At 44.5% G+C, this 6,000-nt stretch overlaps 1 long non-coding RNA gene across 1 annotated transcript in view; it reads right to left on the reverse strand.

Annotated features, from left to right (window-relative positions):
- LOC134929268 (uncharacterized) overlaps window positions 1–5,426 on the reverse strand; it is a 45,610-nt gene extending 40,184 nt beyond the window's left edge. The window contains exon 1 of the long non-coding RNA XR_010178431.1: window positions 5,266–5,426. This is a non-coding gene — a long non-coding RNA (uncharacterized LOC134929268). The remainder of the gene's footprint in view (window positions 1–5,265) is intronic.
- Window positions 5,427–6,000: the final 574 nt, after the last annotated feature.

Below are 6,000 nucleotides of genomic sequence, written 5' to 3' on the forward strand. Positions count from 1 at the left end.
ATGTATGTCTATGTACAGTAGCTTGTTAATCCTTACAGTGCATTACTGGCAAAGGGGCTGATTCTCAGTCAAATGCATTCTCACCTACTTCTTGCTATGGATATCTGCTTACTACATTATGGTAATGTGAGAATTCGCCTTTGTACAATAAAAATCCTGCCCACTGTTCTTACATACTCTGCTGCAGCCACTGGCGTATGTCTAATGGGTGTAGTGAGTCCAGGGGGCCCACAACGCACATGCTGCACCCATTTTTTTAATACTCACCCCTCCGGAGTCCCATGACGATGTCACCGGCACTGATAAAAACTCGTGAAAATGGTGCAGTGATCATCTTCACGGAGTTCTGCGCATGCGCAGTTGAGAAACCACTGGTTAAATGGCCACTGCACCATTTTCCGGGAGATCTGTGCATGTGAAGTAGAGTTTGAGCCCTCTAGTGCTCAGACTCTACAGCGCCCCCAGCAGATAGAAGGAGGCCCGAACGGAGGAGGCTGGACACGAGCCTCCTCCACTCTTAAAGCGCCCCTGGATGCAGCCATCATTAGTATTTGGACTTATACTAGTAAAACATAAAAGTCATACTGTAAGTCTGCTCAACATGGTTATACCTGGCAGCGGCTGCTGCCCCAGGGCTACAGCGCCGACCAAAGTGTGCAGGCGGGAGCTGGCCAGCTCATATCAAAATACATGTAAAGTTGTTTCTAACATATGTGCTGGCTTCAGGGCTGGATTAACAATGGGGCGGATGGAGCTGCAGCCCCCCCCCCCTTCCACATCAAAATAGGCCCACAGGATCCCCTGCTGCTGGAAACAGGAAAAAAAATCCTATTACAGCACGTCATCAGCACTAGACAGCCTCAGAAGCCCTCCCTACGCTGAAAGATTTCTCAGCTCCTCCCCTGCGCCATGTTCTCACACAGGCACCACGCCTCCCCTCCACTGGGAACAACAGCAGCAGCCAGCGGTGTACTTGCCTGCTGGGACGCAAGGTGACAGTGACTTAGCCGCTAGTCCAGTCCTGTGACCCCTCTGCCGGGCCGGCTAGTGGTGCTTGCTAAATGGTAGGTGTTTTTTTCCCCCCAAGAGGGCATGGTCATGGGTCTGTAATTAGGCCATGCCCCCTACTTTTCCTTGTCAGTCTGTCTGCTCCTGCTCTGTCTGCATAGCTCAGTGACTGGGTGAAATGGGGGAGAGTGAGAGGGCTGTGGGGAACAGGGTATATGTCTAGGAAGGGACAGGCTGGAGATGTGTGTAGGGAATGGGGTGAACAGGGTGAGTGTGTGTGTGTATGGTGACTGGAGGAGACAGGCTGTGTGGGAGGGAGGGGAGCTAGGGGAAACAGGCTTTTTGTGTGTATGTATTTGTATGCGTGTGTGTGTGTGTGTGTGTGTGTGTGTGTGTGTGTGTGTGTGTGTGTACCTTTTTGGCAGGTGGAGTACCTTTTTTTATGGTCTGTACCGATTATTGGATCTCCAAACTTCCATTGAAAGTATTGGAAAAGGGGCGCTTTGCCCATGGCCACGCCCCCTTTCCTAATTTGTACCAATTTTTATGTTTAAAATGTTGGAGGGTATGTATGTAGGGACTGGGGAACAGGCTTTGTGTGTGTGTGTGTGTGTGTGTGTGTGTGTGTGTGTGTGTGTGGGGACTGGGGAACAGGCTTTGTGCGTGCGTGTGTGTGTGTGTGTACGTGTGTGTGTGTGTGTAGGGACTGAGTAAACAGGTTGTGTGTGTGTAGGGAGTGGGTGAGGAAACAGACTGTGTGTGTGGTGACATGGGCATGTTGGTGTGGTTGGTTGCGTGCACAGACTCTGGGTTGTTCACATTGGAGGCTATGCTCAGGCAGGTGATCTAAACGTCTATGGACGCTCAGTCCATGTGCATTCGGCTGCACTATGTGCACTGGGAGGGGCAGCGTTGGAGTGTTGGGAGGGTCGTTGCTCGTCCAGCTCAGGGGATCCTGCCAGTGGCGGTTTTAGGTGCGGGCTAACAGGGTGGGCACTCGGGTCACTGTGGCCTGAGGCCCCCACCAGTGCCATCAACACCCGTCTGCTGCCTGCACCACAGTGCCCCTCACCGCTTCCTGCTCCGGCCGGCCGCCCCCCATCCTGGCCACTTCACGCTGCCCGCACCCTACCGCGGAAGTATGACAAGAACATAGAGCCAGAGGACCACAGGTGCCGAATAGCGTGTGACGGCTAGCTAGTGCAATTTGTATAATGGGCTACCTGTTGCTATGTGTATAAGGTGCCACCCGGTGCAGATTGTATAACAGGCTCTACCTGGAGGAACATGTATAAAAGGGGCTCTACCTGGTATACGTGAATAAAAGGGGCTCTACCTGGCATAACGTGAATAAAAGGGGCTCTACCTGGCATAACGTGAATAAAAGGGGCTCTACATGGCTTATTGTGTTAGGGGCTCTATCCCTAGTCACAACCCTGCTGTTGCTGGTCACACCCTTTGCAACGGTACACAATAGGCCCTTCATAAATTTCAGCTCCAGGCCCATGTGGTCCTTAATCTGGAACTGGTTGGCTTCCTTACTCAGGGATCGTCAGCCGCCGCACACATGGAAGACAGGCACACACTGCTCAGACTGTCTATCATCACTAAGCCTGCCACATACTCCCACTGGCTGGTTTCACAGAAGTCTGGGGGCGGACTTATTGATGATAGACAAGCTGAGCAGTGTGTGCCTGTCTTCCATGCGTGTGGCGGCTGCCGATCCCCGGGTAAGGAAGCCAGCACATATGTTACATACAACTTTACATGTATGTTCATATGTCCTAGCCAGCTCCTGCCCACAACATTTTTGTCAGCGCTGTAGCCCAGGGGCAGCAGCCGCCGCTTGTTATACTCCAAACAATTTAATGTATGTGGTTTTCTCAATAATGTAATTGTATGGGGATATATATCCATCGGTAGAAAGAGTGTCTGATTTAAAATCCATAGGTGAAGGAGTGTCTGTATTTTCACCTACAGATGTGCCCTCATACACCTAGGGGTAGATTTACTAAAGCTTCTAAAAATGATAAGTGGTGGTGTTGCCCATAGCAACTGATCAGATTCTATAATTTTCTAGGATGCAATAGAGCAATTAAAGCCAGAATCTGATAAGTTGTTGTGGCAACACCTCCACTATTCATTTTTAGAAGCTTTACTAATTCTGCCCCCTAGTGGCCAGAGCCATCCTTTGTGACATTACTCAGCTTTGTTAGAAACGTCACCTCTGTACAGAAATTGTCAGTTATAAACTGTTATTGCTGATATAACATCTCACAGTGTAAGGGAAACACATTTTAATCTACAGTAAATATATGAAAATAATGTTAGATGAATAGCGATAGATAGATAGATAGATAGATAGATAGATAGATAGATAGATAGATAGATAGATAGATAGATACTGAAAGAGTAAACTAAAGACTTACCTATTTACTCAAGGATTTCACTAATATCTACTGTTAAGCTTGTTTTGTATTCAAAATGTTAAAAATGTCTAAAGTGACGGGAGATAGAGGGGCGATATTCAAATGCCCCCTGTTTTCGCCCGCATCACGCCCAGTACAATCGGGTTTAGGCACTCAAAGCACCTAAACCAGACTAAACTAATGGGCGCGATCGTAAAAAGACCCGTTTGGGTGCCCAAACGGGTTTCTTTACAAGCATTTCAGCTTGTTACTTCCGGGGGTAGCGAGCTGAAATGATCTTGTCGTGCCCGTTGGTAGTAACATTAGAATACCGCCGGCGGGCATGATTGCAGCCAGGAGGGGGAGCGCACATTTGAATCCGGCCCCTTGAGTCCTATTAGGAGAAAAGTGCTATATAAATATTATTATTATTATTATTATTATTATTATAGATAGACACTAGCCACCTGAATATGTTGTTATTTATATAGAAAAGCAAATATGTTTTGTGAAACTGGTGGGAGTGATTTCTTGCTCATAGAAATGATGTGTAAGGGGTGCCCTTTGGTTTTAGACATTCTACATATTTTATTGTGATGAAGCTTTTTGTTTTGTTATGTTTTTTTTTTTTGCCTTAGTTGCAAATATTCCTTCTCACCCCTGTAAACAACAAACATGCCATGTGATCTAACTATTTCTGATCTATAACTGCAGACCAACGCAAATCTATTTACGTCAGGAAGGACATTATCAAAATAGGATACAGTTTCAAAACAACAGATACTGATATTAAAAAGCTCATATACACCCAAAATTACCTTTGGAGTGCAAATGTCTCAAGAGGAAATCTTTATTCTCCTAGTGTCACATACAACTAACGTCTGCACTTCTTGCATATAGTTAGGAAAGAGAACTAACATATGTTCCATAAAGATAAGACTTAGGAAAATATTCCCAGATCATCTCTTATCATATAGACAACCTGAAACAACTGTGTTAAGATACATATATGACAGTGCTACAGTTAGAGCTTATTATACTGTACATATGTTATGTAGTGTGTTATGCTCAGAATTTGTTTTGCTTTGTATTTTGCACAGTCAATAACAACACTGGTGACATCTTTCATTACACTTTTTCTATGCATTTATTTGGAGATTGTACTGTCCTTTTCTCTTACGTCCTAGAGGATACTGGGTTTACATTTAGTACCATGGGGTATAGACGGGTCCACTAGGAGCCATGGGCACTTTAAGAATTTGATAGAGTGGGCTGGCATCTCCCTCTATGCCCCTCCTACCAGACTCAGTTTAGAACCAAGGGTGATAATGCTATAAGCGCCTGAATATAATAAGTACAAAAGTGCAGTAACACCAAAGCGCTGCCAGAAGGCACTGTGTGTGTGCCCAAAATAATGATTAAAGAAAAAAGACAACAAATAGCTGCGCTTTGGGTATTGCAGATGAACCAGGCATGTGGAGAGCTGACGATAATGTATTATAAATTATTTATTTATTTAATTTCATTAAATCAATGTTAATAGATGAACATATAAAAGATGCATCAATAAAATTACTAGACTCTGAAACACCGTAGATGTTATTAGACAAATTGTGAGCACATAATTATAACTTTTCTTATAAAAGAATGTTACTTCAATTCAGTAGGCAGTGGTAATACTGATTTGGCTAATTTGTTGCAATATATATCTCCAGAGATACCACTCAATATAAATGCCAGAGGAAGTTCGAAACTATTGTATCAGGTGCAAATGCAACATGCACTTTAAATTAATAGAAGAGTCCCGGCAATACGTTGATGTGTCAAACAATATGTGTGTGGTAGTTACCTCTCCTGTGGGCTATTTGCCACTGAGCGTCCTCGGTGGAATCCTCTGCAAAGCCCACGAGTGTAACAGCAAGGGAGAGGAATTCTGCACGAAAACACACTAACCACGGTTGCTCCTTATAGAGGCAGCGTTCCTAGGTGGAATACAGGGAGAGCACGCAGATGAACTGACAGGGGAGGTGTAACCGCTGCTGGTATCCACTGATAGCGGACAGGGTGCTATCTCGACCAAAACTTTTAGGAAAGAGGTAGACAAATACAATTTTTTACACTATGATAGTTCACATCATAAGCCCTGGATTACAAACATTCCATATGGTCAACTACGACACCTTAGACGCAATTGCAGCGAATACCATAATTATACGGCTCAAGCCGACGAACTATCCCAATCACTATGTGAGAAAGGCTACCCATTGGAATTGATTCAATTGGCACGCGCACGAGTTGATTGGCTCGATAGGAAAGAGCTTTTAGAATATAGACAAACTAATCACAAATTAGAACAGAATAAACCGCACTTTTTTCACAATACAATAATTCCTCCTGTAAAATAAGGAACATCATCTCTTCCAATTTTCCCATACTGCTCACTGATCATATTCTCAAAACAGAAATTGGAAATAAACCTTCAGTCATCTTCAAACGTTCCATTAACCTAAAACAACACCTTGCTCCTAGTTATTTTGTAGATAGAAGAAAACTGACACAATCAAGTAAATCACTCAATTCATCA

The sequence above is a fragment of the Pseudophryne corroboree genome, chromosome 5 (assembly GCF_028390025.1).
Source record: "Pseudophryne corroboree isolate aPseCor3 chromosome 5, aPseCor3.hap2, whole genome shotgun sequence".
NCBI classification, from domain to species: Eukaryota; Metazoa; Chordata; class Amphibia; order Anura; family Myobatrachidae; genus Pseudophryne; species Pseudophryne corroboree.